At 33.1% G+C, this 14541-nt stretch overlaps 1 non-coding gene across 1 annotated transcript; it reads right to left on the bottom strand.

Annotated features, from left to right (window-relative positions):
* Window positions 1–1593: 1593 nt before the first annotated feature.
* LOC141610291 (small nucleolar RNA R71) lies at window positions 1594–1700 on the bottom strand. The gene has a single exon (XR_012528194.1). It is a non-coding gene; the product is annotated as a small nucleolar RNA R71 (small nucleolar RNA).
* Window positions 1701–14541: the final 12841 nt, after the last annotated feature.

Raw genomic sequence — 14541 nt, 5'->3', positions numbered from 1 at the left:
GCGACGGTGGTGATCAGTTGATCCCTTGAGGTCACACCTAAAGGACGATTCCCTTAATTGAAAAGGTTAATTAATTGTATGCCGATACAGATTAATTAATTCCTTAAAAATTGAACAAATTATTATCATAAGAGAGAAAATGACATCTTATTATAATGTGATTAAATAAAATTTTATTTAGTAATTTAAGAAGTTATATTACTAAAATTAATCGGTGTTTGCGAAACACGCGAAATGAGAATGATAAGTTAGTTATAATTACAAGATATTGTGAACTATACTAACTAGTAATTAAATGACCATTTTTATGTGAAAGTAATTTTGAATTACTAGTCAATTTGTTAAATGTGATTTATTTAATTTGTAAATGATATTTAATTTGTTAAATATGCATTTTAAATTAAAACATGACATAAAACATGTCACATGTCTCATGACATACAATTGTACAATTGACAAAAAAAATATGGACTCCATATTACACATATATGAACCGAAAATTGGTGGGCATTGTGAGAAGTTTTGTCTTTTTCCATTTGTCTTATTTATTTGTCCAATATGCTTGATAGTGACATGACTATGGACAAAGGCTTACACATTTGTCTTGTGAAGACAAAAAGGAAAAAGAAAAATTGGTCCTAATACTCTAATAGTCCCACCGGTTTTGGGCACTTGATGGAGAGTTTTTTTCTCTTAATTTTTATCATTCTCTCATGTTTAAAAGAAAACATAAACTTCTCTCTTTTGTTCATCATAAAATCAAGTTTTATGAATCTAATTTGTATAAATCAATTACTAATAATACTAGTAGTAGTATATGAGTATTAGTAATCAATTTTAAGGTAAACCACATTACAAATATCTAGTACATGTTAGTTTGTGGGATTAAGGGATAGTCTTGGGTGCTACTAATTGGAGGGCTTCTATTTTGAAGTCATGAATGTTCATCCATTATTGAAAGCTCAAGAACTAACAAGAAGGAGATCTTGATGGTGCCCATAAAACCGAAATCTTCAATGTAAGATGATGATTTCTTCTTTATATTTACTTATTGTTTGCATGCATAAGATCTAATTAATTTTATGACTAAATTAATTTTGAAACATATATGAATATGTTAAGTAATGAGATATAGATTTCCAACATAACAATCTATTTGCAAGGGAGCCACAAAGCAGCCCACAACCAAATCCCCTACACAACCCAAAAAATAAACCAACCATGCCTAAATTTTAATCACATCCCGTACCTACCGAAGATAATTTACCCAATGGTACTCCTACACCCACACACCTAACGAGAAATTTCATAACAAAATCCGCTTTCATTTAATTAGTTGAAAGAAGCCAATTCGAAGGGATGCCAAGTGAGGATCCACATCTTCACATGGGGACTTTTTTTTATTATTGTGAAGCTATCTCTCAAACGGGTGTGACTCAAGATCAATTTCTACGGGTACTATTTCCATTTTCATTAATAGGAGCCGCAACGTAATGGTTAAAGAGCTTAGACAAAGCTAATCTTGGCATCGTTTAATGGAAGAAGTTAGTCTTAGTTTTTTACAAGAAGTTGTACCCACCGGAGAAGACTAACATGCTTAGGGATCAAATCACGGGATTTAATCAAAGAGACGAGGAATCAAAATATGAAGCTTGGGAGTGTTTCAAGGCCATTTGTCGGTCTTATCCTCAACATGGCCTTAGTGAGTGGTTTCTAGTCCAATAATTTTGGAATGGAATCTTTGAGGATTCAAGAAATATGTTGAACATGGGCTCAAATGGCATGTTTACCGAAGTTGATGACAACCAAACTTGGGCGAAGATTGAAGAGATGGCTACCCATAAATCTCAATATGGTAGACCTAGAAAGGCTATTAGAGGAGACCGACATGAGGTGGATTTCGTGACACAACTTAGTGCTGAATTTGGTTCACAACTAAGCTCTCACATGGACACTATGAATTTAAAGTTCAAGCACCCCACCAAATCAAAAAACAATCCATTAAGTGAATGCTATGTCTATGACACCATCTATTCCTAATGGAATATGTGAAAGTTGTGGGACATTGGGACATGACCAACAAGAATGTAGAGGAACAATAGAGCAAGTGAATGCTTTTTAACCATACAAGAATGGTACCCCACACTCAAACTTTTACAATGAAAATACCAAGTACCACCCAAGCCTCTCATACAAAAGTGCAAATGTTCAAAACCCAACCAACATTCTATAACAACCCAGCCCGCCACCGCGTAACACAACCTCAATAAGATGAGATGTGCAATTTAGGGCCTATTATTTGTCCTAACTTAAGCCCAAAAGTACAAGTCCTTGTTACTAAGTGGTGGGTGAAATCACTTATAAACACATCCCAAGCTCTCCAATTTCCTGATGTGGGACAACTTTACTCTCAATAACTTAGGTTATTACAAATCCCCTCACTTAAAGAACACAACGTCCTCGTTGTGCCTTAAACTTGACCGCAGCCAAGCCCATAATCCTCCCCCACTAGGTGGGTGAACCTGGTACTCCTGACCACAAGCTCACTACCTCACGATCGTAGGATTTCTGATACCATTTATAACAACCCAGCCCGCCACATCGTAACACAACCTCAATAAGATGATATGTGCACCTTTAAGACTATTATTTGTTCTCACTTAAGCCCAAAAGTACAAGGTCTTGTTACTAAGTGGTGGGTGGAATCACTTATAAACATATCCCAAGCTCTCCAATTTCCTGATGTGAGACAACTTTACTCTCAATAACTTAGGGTGTTACACATACATCCCACCTCTATTGAGAAATACTATTCAAAGACCTTTCTATAACCAAAACCAAGGATTCCAAAATCAACCTTCATATAACCAACCCAATGAACCAATTTTTGATGTTCAAAAAGCGGTTCTCCAGATGCAAAAGAACCAACAAGAATGCTTTGATCAAATACAAAAAGATAGCAAAGAAAAAGATATCAGCATCACTAGTAGAATTCAGGCGGCTGGCATCGCCACAGTGGCATCAGTTCTTGATAAGACCAATACAAAATGTAATTTAAATAGATAGTGACATCGGTTGCACCTAAGGAACCGATGTCAATTGTGTTTTTGAATAATTGGCATCGGTTGTAAGTATACGACCGATGCCAATTTACCAATATTGTCATCGATCATTAAATTAGAACTAATGCCAATTTACCAATATTGTCATTGGTCATTAAATTAGAACCGATGTCAATCTCGTGGAAAAATGCAGATGATAAGTGACATCGGTTGTTTGCTTGAACCGATGCCAGTTACTTTCTAATTATTAATTATTAAAAAAATAAATTAAAAAGAAACCTAATTACCCCACTATTAGAATCTCCATAACTTCCCTAAATATTTACTATAACTTTACCAAAACATTCGATCTTCTACTCCCTCTTCGTGCAACACCACCGTCATCCTCCTATGCCCGACATGAAAACCACCATCGTTCTCCGCTACTCGCCTCGATAACCACCACCATCGTTCATCTGCTACTCACCTCGTTGACCATTTCAAAAAAACGACACGCAAAGGACACTAATTATTATCCCCTTCGCTGCTACTTGCCTCGTCGACCACCACATAACGACCACGTTCACCACACGACGTCTCTAAAAAATGAACCACCACGATAATTATCCGATTATTCAAGCTATAATTTTGTTCCTATTTTGCTTAATGAATTTAGGGTTTTCCTTAGTTTCATAATTTTATTCCTTGGATTGAACATGTTGGAGTATGTGTCCTCAACAATAGTGATCACATATTTTAATCTCATAATAAGAATACATAAGGGATGATACATTATATAATCAATTGATCAACATTTATCGGTAACGATTGGCTAACTAGAGTTTGACGTTACTGTCGTTTGACGGTGGTGATCAGTTGATCCCTTAAGGTCACACCTATAGGACAATTCCCTTAACAGTAAAGTTAATTAATTGTATATCGATACAAATTAATTAATTCCTTAAATTTGAACAAATTTTATTTGTAAGTGAGAATTATATATCTTATTGTAATATGATTAAACAAGATTCAATTTAGTAATTAAAATGTTATATTACTAAAATTGATTAATGTTTATGAAATAATTGAGATAAGAATAATTAGTTAATCATAATTACAAATTGTTGTAGATTATATTAACTAAACCTAATGTGACCCATTTTATATACATGTAATTGTGAATTACTTGTTAATTTGTTAAATGTAGTTTATTTGATTTATGATGATATTTAATTTGTTAAATATGCATTAAAATGTCTAATGACATGTTACATGTCACATGACCTACAATATTACATTTGACAAATTACTAAGATAAAATAGACGTCCATTTTGAAAGGGGATCGGTTTTTTAATTAGGGTGGTTAGGGTTATGATTAGTTGGTTGTTTTAATGCATAAACAACATGATTACTCTTACACACCTAGACCTACCCTAATGTTTTGGTAAGACCAAAAGCAAGAGTAGGCATGCCCTTTCCAGGGGCCTAAAACCGGCACACCCCCTCCCCTTTTAATGAGATTAGTTCTCATTTTTAAGAGATTGAAGATTCTCATGCTCTCACTCCTCATTCTCTCCTAAATAGTTTATGTTCATAAAATTTGTTCTAAATCTAATATTATCACAAGAATACTAAATGTTGTATTTATATTAATACTAGATTTAATAATTTATGGTTACTAGTGATATTATCTTGTCAATAATATTATTAGTGTTATGGGGATGTCTTGGGTGCAACTAAGAGGAGTGTTTCTATACTTGAAACTTGAAGATCTTGCAGGATTATCCTAAAATATTTAAGCTCAAAAACAAGGTTAGGAAGGAGTCATGCCTTGTACCCATAAACCGCCCCCATTAATGTAAGGAAACTCATTTTCCTCCTTATTTCATTTTAATTTATATTGCATGCACTAGATCTAAATCTTCTAAATTAATGAGTAATTTAGAAACTAATTAGAAGAGTCTAATTAGGGGTTAATGAACCTAACAAGTGGTATCAGAGCTTTGTTGATGCATGCAAATCGTTTTTTTTTTTTGAGTTTTTTTACGAGTTATTTGATGACTAAAATAAAAATCGAAAAATTTGTGTAAATATAAGATATGCACGAAATTTTTGATGCATGTATACATTCTGGTTTTAAAATATTTTAGGTCTTTTTAGATGGTTTATGGAAGTTTATTGCTCATTTGTATGATTTATAGTATAATAATAAGATTTTAATGAGTAAAATGGTGGTTTATTAACGAAAGATAGTTAAACTTCGAATCTGACAATGAAATTTTAATATGATCTCACATGAATATTTTACTTATTGTATGTAAAATTTGAAATTAATTTGATTAATTTTGCATGATTTATGATTTTAATGGTTAAAATGGAATAAATCGAGATTATATAAGCTATAAATAGCTAAAACGAATTTCATGGCATGAGAAAATTATTTAAGTTGCATTTATATTCTACATATCAGATGTGAAGTTAAAAAATTGATTAGATTAATTTTCGTATGCTTTAAGTATTTTATTTGATAAAACCGATAAATCGCAACTATATTTTCCTCTAAATAAATTCGAATTTTTTAGCCCAAATTTTTGACATTATGAAGGTCATGGAAATGTTCCAGAATGTTCAAAATTTAAATATCAATTTTTTAGATCATTGTAATTAAATTTGGAATTATTTCATAAATGTTATGATAAATAGGGTTAAATATGAACAACAATGTATAACCAAGTTGGATTATTGTCAAATTTTTAGTGAAGACTAATTTTTGAGTCCTTAAACAGTTGGGATAATTAACTTGGGCTTAAATTTTATTTAAGTATTAATTAGTGATTTTTAATAAGTTAAATATCACGTATTTCCATAAAAACCGAGCTATATACAATATAATCTAGTAAGGCAATTTGGCACATTCATTTTGCATGTTTGAATACATATATTTTGTTGAATATTTTAGGGATGAATGTCATTTAAATTTATGTATTTTTTTTAATGATGTAATTTGTCTTAGTATGGCCTTAGTTTAATTTTTAATTGGTATTACCCGTAATGTAAGAGAATATCGATTTGGTTGTAATTTTATGTGATCTCGCATCACCGTTTTTTAATTTAATAGATTTAAATTTCATTACAAATGTATAATAGAAATAGCTATGTATTTTATTATTATTTTGTAATCCCGCCATTTTCCTAAAGACGGTGCCATTCGGAAAGGCGTTCCGATCAAGACGGTGTTATCCTTGGGAGGCGTGTCACATGAAGTTCTAAGGACCAAAGGAGTTGGTTTCCGAATTTGTAATAGATAATTAGTATTTCTTTTTTTTTTTTAGGAAATGTCATACTAGGAAATTGCTTTTCTTTACATGTTCTATTTTATATGTTTGCATGCATGCCAAATCGCCATATTATCTCATGCATTTTTATATCGAATCATCGACCTTGTCAATTATAATTATCGATAGATCACTAATTTAGTTGACTTAAAAGAGATATATAATAAATTGACAAGACCTTTCACATTTTATAAAATTGAGACTTAGCCATACCAAATAGTAAGAAATCATGAATCTCAATTTCATTAGGGGTACAATACGGTATTTTACTATACCGGGGTGCTTTCTTTTTACGTTGAGTAAGTGGGGTAATAAAAAGTTATTACATTTCGAAATTTGGTTGATCTCAACGGAAGTATTAGGGACCGTTGTCTCAATAGGTCCGGGCTAAAGATGAACTTAATGTAATTTCATCGACCGAGAGTTCTAAGTGTAGAATCGGTTAAATGAGTTAACCTACCAAATTATATTAGTAAGGGTGTAGAGGGCCCGTTGGCTCACAACCGAGTTAATATGAATTTAGGTCTTGGAATCATTAATATAATTGGGTGGAGGTCATTATATAAATGTTAAAACTTGCTAAAATGTTTACAAGTCTAATATAACGATGAATGTTTGTTTTCCCACTATTTCGTTGTTTTAATTGTTCTACATCATTACTCCTTTACATATACGATATCAATTTCGATTGTAATGCAAGTCTCCATTAATCCACTACCGCTTAAGACAAATAGAATCTCTTTTTAAATGCCTCAAATGAACCGTTCAAATAGGGCATGGACTAGCTTTATAAGAAATCGTTCTATTCCATAGAACTCCATAGGAATCGTCCTATGTATTATAAGATTAGCATCTTAAAATGCTTACATACCCATCTATGTATTCACGGTTCAAAGGTCTTATTGCTCAACCTAAACACTTGTCATCAAGCGCTTAAATAGTTAATAACATGACTATGTTAAAGTAAATTGGTAAATTAATTTGCTGGAAATCTTGATTGACCAAGTACCACAAATGCTTCAGAAAGTTGACCCTAATGAGGGTTTAACTAGGAATTTGTTGAAGAAAAGTCTTCATCAAGTAGAAATTATTGAAGTCAGTGGGAGCGATAAGAATAAAGTACCTATCTTAAATTTTTAAGGACAGAACTAGGCTCAAAAGAGAGAGTGTTAGACACTAAAATAGATACAACTCCAAATTACTAAAGATCAAGGAAGTTGATTGTATGACCCCAATATATTCCTTCTTGAAATTCTATGTCATTGACATTGCAATCTTGCCAATTACCATATCATGAGTATTTGATACAAATTTGTGGATTTCATCATAATATTTGGCATTATCGTATGACGACTATCAAGAACAAATACAGAAATTTACATGAATGGAACTAAGGTAGTTGCCATTTCATCCACGAACATATAAATGTTATAGTGTATTCATTTTAGTTTTATATTTAGAAATGTACCTCAATAATTATGATGTACACTAACTCTAAAGAAGAATATAATTCATGTTTTGCATAAAACACAAAGGGTTTCACTATTATGCAATTAAAACAAGCGTTGTGCCCTTATATGCCACGATTAGGCTAATGGTTAGACCATACAAATCAAGGCAATTATATTCCAATTCAAACTAGAAATAAATGTCATATATATTATAAAAGACTCAAGTTAGTGACTCCAATCATTTCTCAATTCTCAATTGAAAATCGCATTTAGAAACTAGTTTTGACTAGTGTGCCAAACCATTTGATTAGGAATCTCTTGGTGTGTACGAATCTTGTATTCAAAGCAAGATAATCATGACTTTTTCTTGAAAGGATTACGAATAGAGCATGATATTCTCCCTATTTACACTTTGAAGTATATGGTCGAATACAATTTCAATCAGAAAAGGTTATTATTACTTCTTCATCTGTTTTACCAACGAACTAGGTAGATACTTGGTATCCACTTAATGAGGTAAGAAGAGAAATTATTTGAATAAGTTAAATGAATTCTTTTTAAAGTATCAAAACCTAGAGATTATAAAACCAAAGTATTAGTACTTTGTTAAGCTTGGGAACAATAAAGTAATGACTTTGATTTGCACTAAAAGGAGTGTTATATGGTATCACAAGTTCACTTTCATAAGCACATAATATTAGATAGGGCGTGTTAGAAAGTGACAAAGAATCCTATCTGATATGATTGAATCTTTACAATAGAGTTGGAGGTAGTTTCTGTTATAAAATTTGTCTAGCATTTAATTTTTTCACTAAAACAAAACATAGTTAAAGCAATCATATAAATTTCACATGAGATATGGTTAGGCATGGTACCTAAATTATAGCTTGTTTCGATAGTAAACATGTGCTCATTTTTCCTACATAATCACGAGAACGAAGGGTTTGTGGCTCGTGATGTTGTTTATTAAGAAAAGAGGATTATTGACAGAGTGGGATAAAATGTTCAAAAGCCACAAACTGAACATAAGACGTAGGAAAATGTTCCTTCTTGGTCAAAATCAGTAAATATTTCTTCGAAACCTAAGTGGACATGAGTCATGTTATTTTTTGAAAGTGACAAACCTGTAACTTCTTAAGATGCTTTATCTAGTTTCAACTCCACTAAAGTCCGAACTGAACATAAACATTGAAATGTTTCCATAACTTGGTTGATTGGTGGTAAAAGATTTCCACCAATTTCAACGCTTCATTAAATTCGGATTTCATAATATTATTTGACTGTTGGATTTTAAAAATCATCTTGCATGAGTTTTGTAAATCACAACTATCCTAAGGTAGGATGCTAACTTAAGAAGAAGTCTTAAGTAGACGTCAAGGAGTTGAATGGTATGTTTTAATCATGTGATAAGCTTTTCTCGAATTGTTGAGTAGTTTTGTTTATACATGAAGTTTAGTGGGAGTAGGGTGGTATTATTAGTCTTATATATAAATGACATATTGATCACTATGAGTGATGAAAGACTTAGGAGAAGAATAATACATCTCTAATATTAGCGTAAAGTTAATATTCTTATTTTAATAAGAATCTTGACAAGTTCAAAAGTATTGAACATGTAGAAATTGAATCCATTTGCTTCCACTGCTGGATTAATTCATTATGCTAAGATGTATCACTATTCTTATACTTCGTATACTTAGAGTATGACAAGAAATTAAAATCGAATCTTTGTAAAAGTCACTATATAACCATATAGTTCATCAATTAGTACTCAAGAAGGACTAAATATATGAAGCTAAATGTTTAGAAATAATTGTTGGATTTATGTGCAATGAGTTACACAAAAACCATATTCTAAACACATAAGGATGGTTAGAGAACCATCTTGGCCATGATCATTTGAGAAGTAAATCTGTGAGAAACGTTCTAGGCAGGTTAACAATGAGATATATATAACGGATATTATATTGTCAACTGATCAATATTTATCGGTAACGATTGGCTCACTAGAGTTTGACGTTACTGTCGTTTGACGGTGGTGATCGGTTGATCCCCTGAGTACACTTGTAACTATGAGATATGCAAGAAGGATGAACCCCACACACTGTGAGGACAGTGGGAGCTATCCTAAGACAAGAGAGCCTATGTCTAGATTGGATCTAGACACGTACTCAAAAATGTTTTTATAATACAAGATTATAGATAACGAAGGGAAATCGTATATAGAAAAGGTTAAGAAAGATGCAAAGCGTTGCTAAATCTTACTAACCAAAGGCCTTCTCATAGGCTTAACATGATAAGTCATGCCATTTCAATTGAATTGAAATGTACCATTATATACAAAATTAAAATATGGATTATAGATTATGTAGTAATTGATATTGTATCAATTTTACATATGTGATAATACATTCATCGTTTGAGTTTTATTCTAAAATCTTTTATTACTTTGTTAAATCCAAAATAGGTTGTAAAAACAACGTTGAACCCTATTAAATTGAACTAGATTAACATAGTATTGGCCCCTAGTCAGTTATATGAGGTGACGTCTCCTGGTGACTAGAGTGAGAGTCGATTGATGGCAAGTTCAAGTGCCATAGAGTCATAAGGGATGATTAGTCGATCACATAGGCAGACTGTATGGGACACTCTGTCGGGCAGTGACCGCTTATAGAGTTCTTTGTAATTTTTATATAGCCTGGTCGTGGCGAGAGCTACTATAGTATTCTTTTTTAGTCGATTCTTTGACTAGAGACTGTTCGCCCAAGTCGGCACAGTTTCTGATTGGCTTTGATTTTTGCTCTACGACTTCCGAATATGGAGTGCAAATGGGCATCTTTTGGGTCATCATGAACTGTGGCTGAACAAAGGGAACAATGCGATAGGAATTGTCCACCCCCTTGTCAGGGTTATCTAAATCTCAGGGCCACTCGAGGAGTAGTGAACTGAAAATGTGTGGCCACGCTCGGAAGGTATCTACGGTAGATAATCCCGGTCAGACAGTTACTCTCCAGATCGAGGAAACCACTCTAGATATGATCACATGCAAGTTTGACTTGCAAGACACCTTGCATTGAGTGGGAGATGTAATAGGACAAGAGAATTGGTGACACACACTTGTCTCGGACAAGTGGGAGATTGTTGGAGTATGTGTCCTCAACAATAGTGCGATCATATATTTAAATCTCATAATAAGAATACATAAGGGATGATACATTATATAGGCAACTGATCAACATTTATAGGTAACGATTGGCTAACTAGAGTTTGACGTTACTGTCGTTTGACGGTGGTGATCAGTTGATCCCTTAAGGTCACACCTATAGGACAATTTCCTTAACAGTAAAGTTAATTAATTGTATATTGATATAGATTAATTAATTCCTTAAATTTGAACAAATTTTATTTGTAAGTGAAAATTATATATCTTATTGTAATATGATTAAATAAGATTCAATTTACTAATTAAAATGTTATATTACTAAAATTGATTAATGTTTATAAAACAATTGAAAGAAGAATAATTAGTTAATCATAATTATAAAATGTTGTAGATTATATCAACTAGACCTAATGTGATCTATTTTATATATATACATGTAATTGTGAATTACTTGTTAATTTGTTAAATGTAAATTATTTGATTTATGATGATATTTAATTTTTTAAATATGAATTAAAATGTCTAATGACATGTTACATGTCACATGACCTACAATATTACATTTGACATATTTCTAAGATAAAATCGAGGTCCATTTTGAAAGGGGACCGGTTTTTTAATTAGGGTGGTTAGGGTTGTGATTAGTTGGTTGTTTTAATGCATAAACAACATGATTACTCTTACATACCTAGACCTACCCTAATATTTTGGTAAGACCAAAAGCAAGATTAGGCATGCCCTTCCCAAGGGCCTAAAACCGGCACACCCCCTCCCCTTTTAATGAGATTAGTTCTCATTTTTAAGAGATTGAAGATTCTCATGCTCTCACTCCTCCTTCTCTCATAAATAGTTTATGTTCATAAAATTTGTTCTAAATCTAATATTATCACAAGAATACTAAATATAGTATTTATATTAATACTAGATTTAATAATTTATGGTTACTAGTGATATTATCTAGTTAAAAATATTATTTTAGTGTTATGGGGATGTCTTGAGTGCAACTAAGAGGAGTGTTTCTATACTTGAAACTTGAAGATCTTGGAGGATCATCCTAAAATATTTAAGCTCAAGAATAAGGTCAGAAAGGAGTCTTACCTTGTGCCCATAAACCGTCCCCATTAATGTAAGAAAACTCATTTTCCTCCTTATTTAATCCATTTTAATTTATATTGCATGCACTAGATCTAAATTTTCTAAATTAATGAGTATTTTAGAAACTAATTAGAAGAGCCTAATTAGGGGTTAATGAACCTAACAGAACAAGTAAAGGAAATTTAAACAGTTAAATTTTTACTTATGGCCAAATGAATAAGAGCGCTATTTTTGACTATTGGTTGATTTCTAAGGCTCAGTATATTTGATGCGGTAGTTCTTGCCAGGCCTTTTAATTGATGACGAACGGTAGGTCGTCGTCTAATGCTATCAATGGGTGTTTCAATTTTTAAGGCTTTTAATTTATTAGGGATTGTAATACCCCTTAATTTAATGTGATTTTAATGCGTTAATTATAACAGTTTATAATTTATAATCGTGAATAAGGCAGAATAATATAATAAAATAATAAGTGAGTCGGAAAGTGATGATGGGGCGTGTGATACCTTGGGCCATGTGCTCGGAATTTCCGAGTAATACTAGTAATAATAATTGTATTTCATAATAATAATAATAAGGTAATTAATAATAGTTTCCTAATTAATATCTTATACATCCTTAACCTAACCTATAAATACAAGTTAGACCTCTACCCTAGTTTTTATTCACCAAAAATCTGAAAAATAATTCATTAAAGAAGAAGGAAGAGATCTAGAAGAAAGGAGAAGAGAATTAAGAGCAATTATCGACAAAAGATAAAAACTATTTCATAACTTAATTAATTATGTTATTAGCCTTGTATGCCGTGACCTTAGGATCACTGTACACCACCTTATACGCAACCCTAGGGACTCCAACTTTGATTGTAGCTAAGTCAGACCACCGTGACCTCACATGACCTTGCCGTGACAGCCGACGACCTTCCTAGGGTGGGAATTGAGGTGGTTTTCGCGGTGTGGTTGTGTTATTGCTGTGTAATTGAAAACACAAATTCGAATCCCTAAACGTGACCGTCATGACCTGGGTTTGGGTTGATTGGTCGTGGGAGGAGGAGTAGACCATGGTGGTGGTGGTGGCCGGAAAATGCGAAAACAGGGGAGATGTGGGTGTTAGTTGTGACCGTCTTAAGATGGATACCGTGATCGTGGTTGTTGCCTCGACGGGAAGAAGAAGTCACCACTGGAACCGCCGTGAGGCAGTAGTGGCGATGATGGTGGTTAGTGGTGATGTGGGTCCTTGTGGTGGTCGTGGTCTTGGGTTTTATACACGGTGGTTATGGGTTGTTATTCGGTTTGTTCGTACAAGGTGGGTCCTAGGGCGTGTGTTTTTGCGTAGGTGGTTAGGCTCGATGGAGGTCGTGGTGGTTGGCTGGGCTCACCGTGGTAGGGGTAGTTGTCCACGGTGAGGTACTCGGGTTGAGCCTTGTCTCGGGTTTATTTTGGCCGTGGTTTGGGCTCAGGTCAAGGGGGTTGTTTCGAGGGTTTTGGTTATTGCTTTGAGACGGCTTTTGACTTTGTAATTTTATAAGTAATAATAATGAATCATAATTAATTATTAAATGGGATGCAGTATAATTAATAATTAAATTATAACTTGTCTTAAGTAACGGATTTGAGGTTGAATACTTCTGATAATTTCTTGGATTGCTTATTAGATTAATAGCTGCAAAGGTAGGATAACTACTCAACTGAATATGCAATTTGTGTTATTTCTCATATGGTTATAATCTTGAAGGCTGGATATTGGTAATATGGTTGATTGATGATTGCATTTATATTATCTGTATGGTTTATGTCTGTTTCACATGTTTAATTATGGGATTGAGTATATGCGTATTGGAAGCCCCAGGTTGTGAGTCTCTGGTAGATAATGTGTGTATTGGAAGACCCCAGGCTTAATTAGTCTACGGTGGATAACATGAATAATGGAAGGCCCCAAGCTTAGTCTCTGGTGGATAACGTGGTTGTGTTTGGAAATCTTGGAAGTTATATATATATATATATATATATATATCGTGGTTGTTTAATGTTGTTTAATTATCCTACTCAACCGTTTGGCTGACCGTGTATTCTATAAACACCTGTGATGAACTAATTACCGGGGAGCAGATTGACTAACAGGTGCTTGAGACTGTTGATCTGGGAGCATGGGGCTGCGTGAGTATGATTTGGCCGTGAGCTTATACGTCTAGCTTACTTTAGTAGACTGTTCCATTTAATTTTATAAACTTATCTAATTTAATTCTGCTACGAGTTTGTACTTACTTATTATTCAGTTTGGTTTGGACAAATGTAATAAAATCAATATTCATTTAAAGTTTATTCAAGTACTTTGGATTATTCTGTCTTTGTATCATTTACCTTGAGCAACTGAGATGGTAACGCTCTCATTTACTTGGGAGGCCTAGCTAAAAGCTCCTCAATAAATGAGGTATTACATAGTGGTATCAGAGTAA

Source organism: Silene latifolia, chromosome 10 (genome assembly GCF_048544455.1).
Source record: "Silene latifolia isolate original U9 population chromosome 10, ASM4854445v1, whole genome shotgun sequence".
Taxonomy (NCBI): Eukaryota; Viridiplantae; Streptophyta; class Magnoliopsida; order Caryophyllales; family Caryophyllaceae; genus Silene; species Silene latifolia.
Note: the sequence above shows the minus strand (reverse complement) of the source record. Positions and strands in the feature narration are given on the sequence as shown.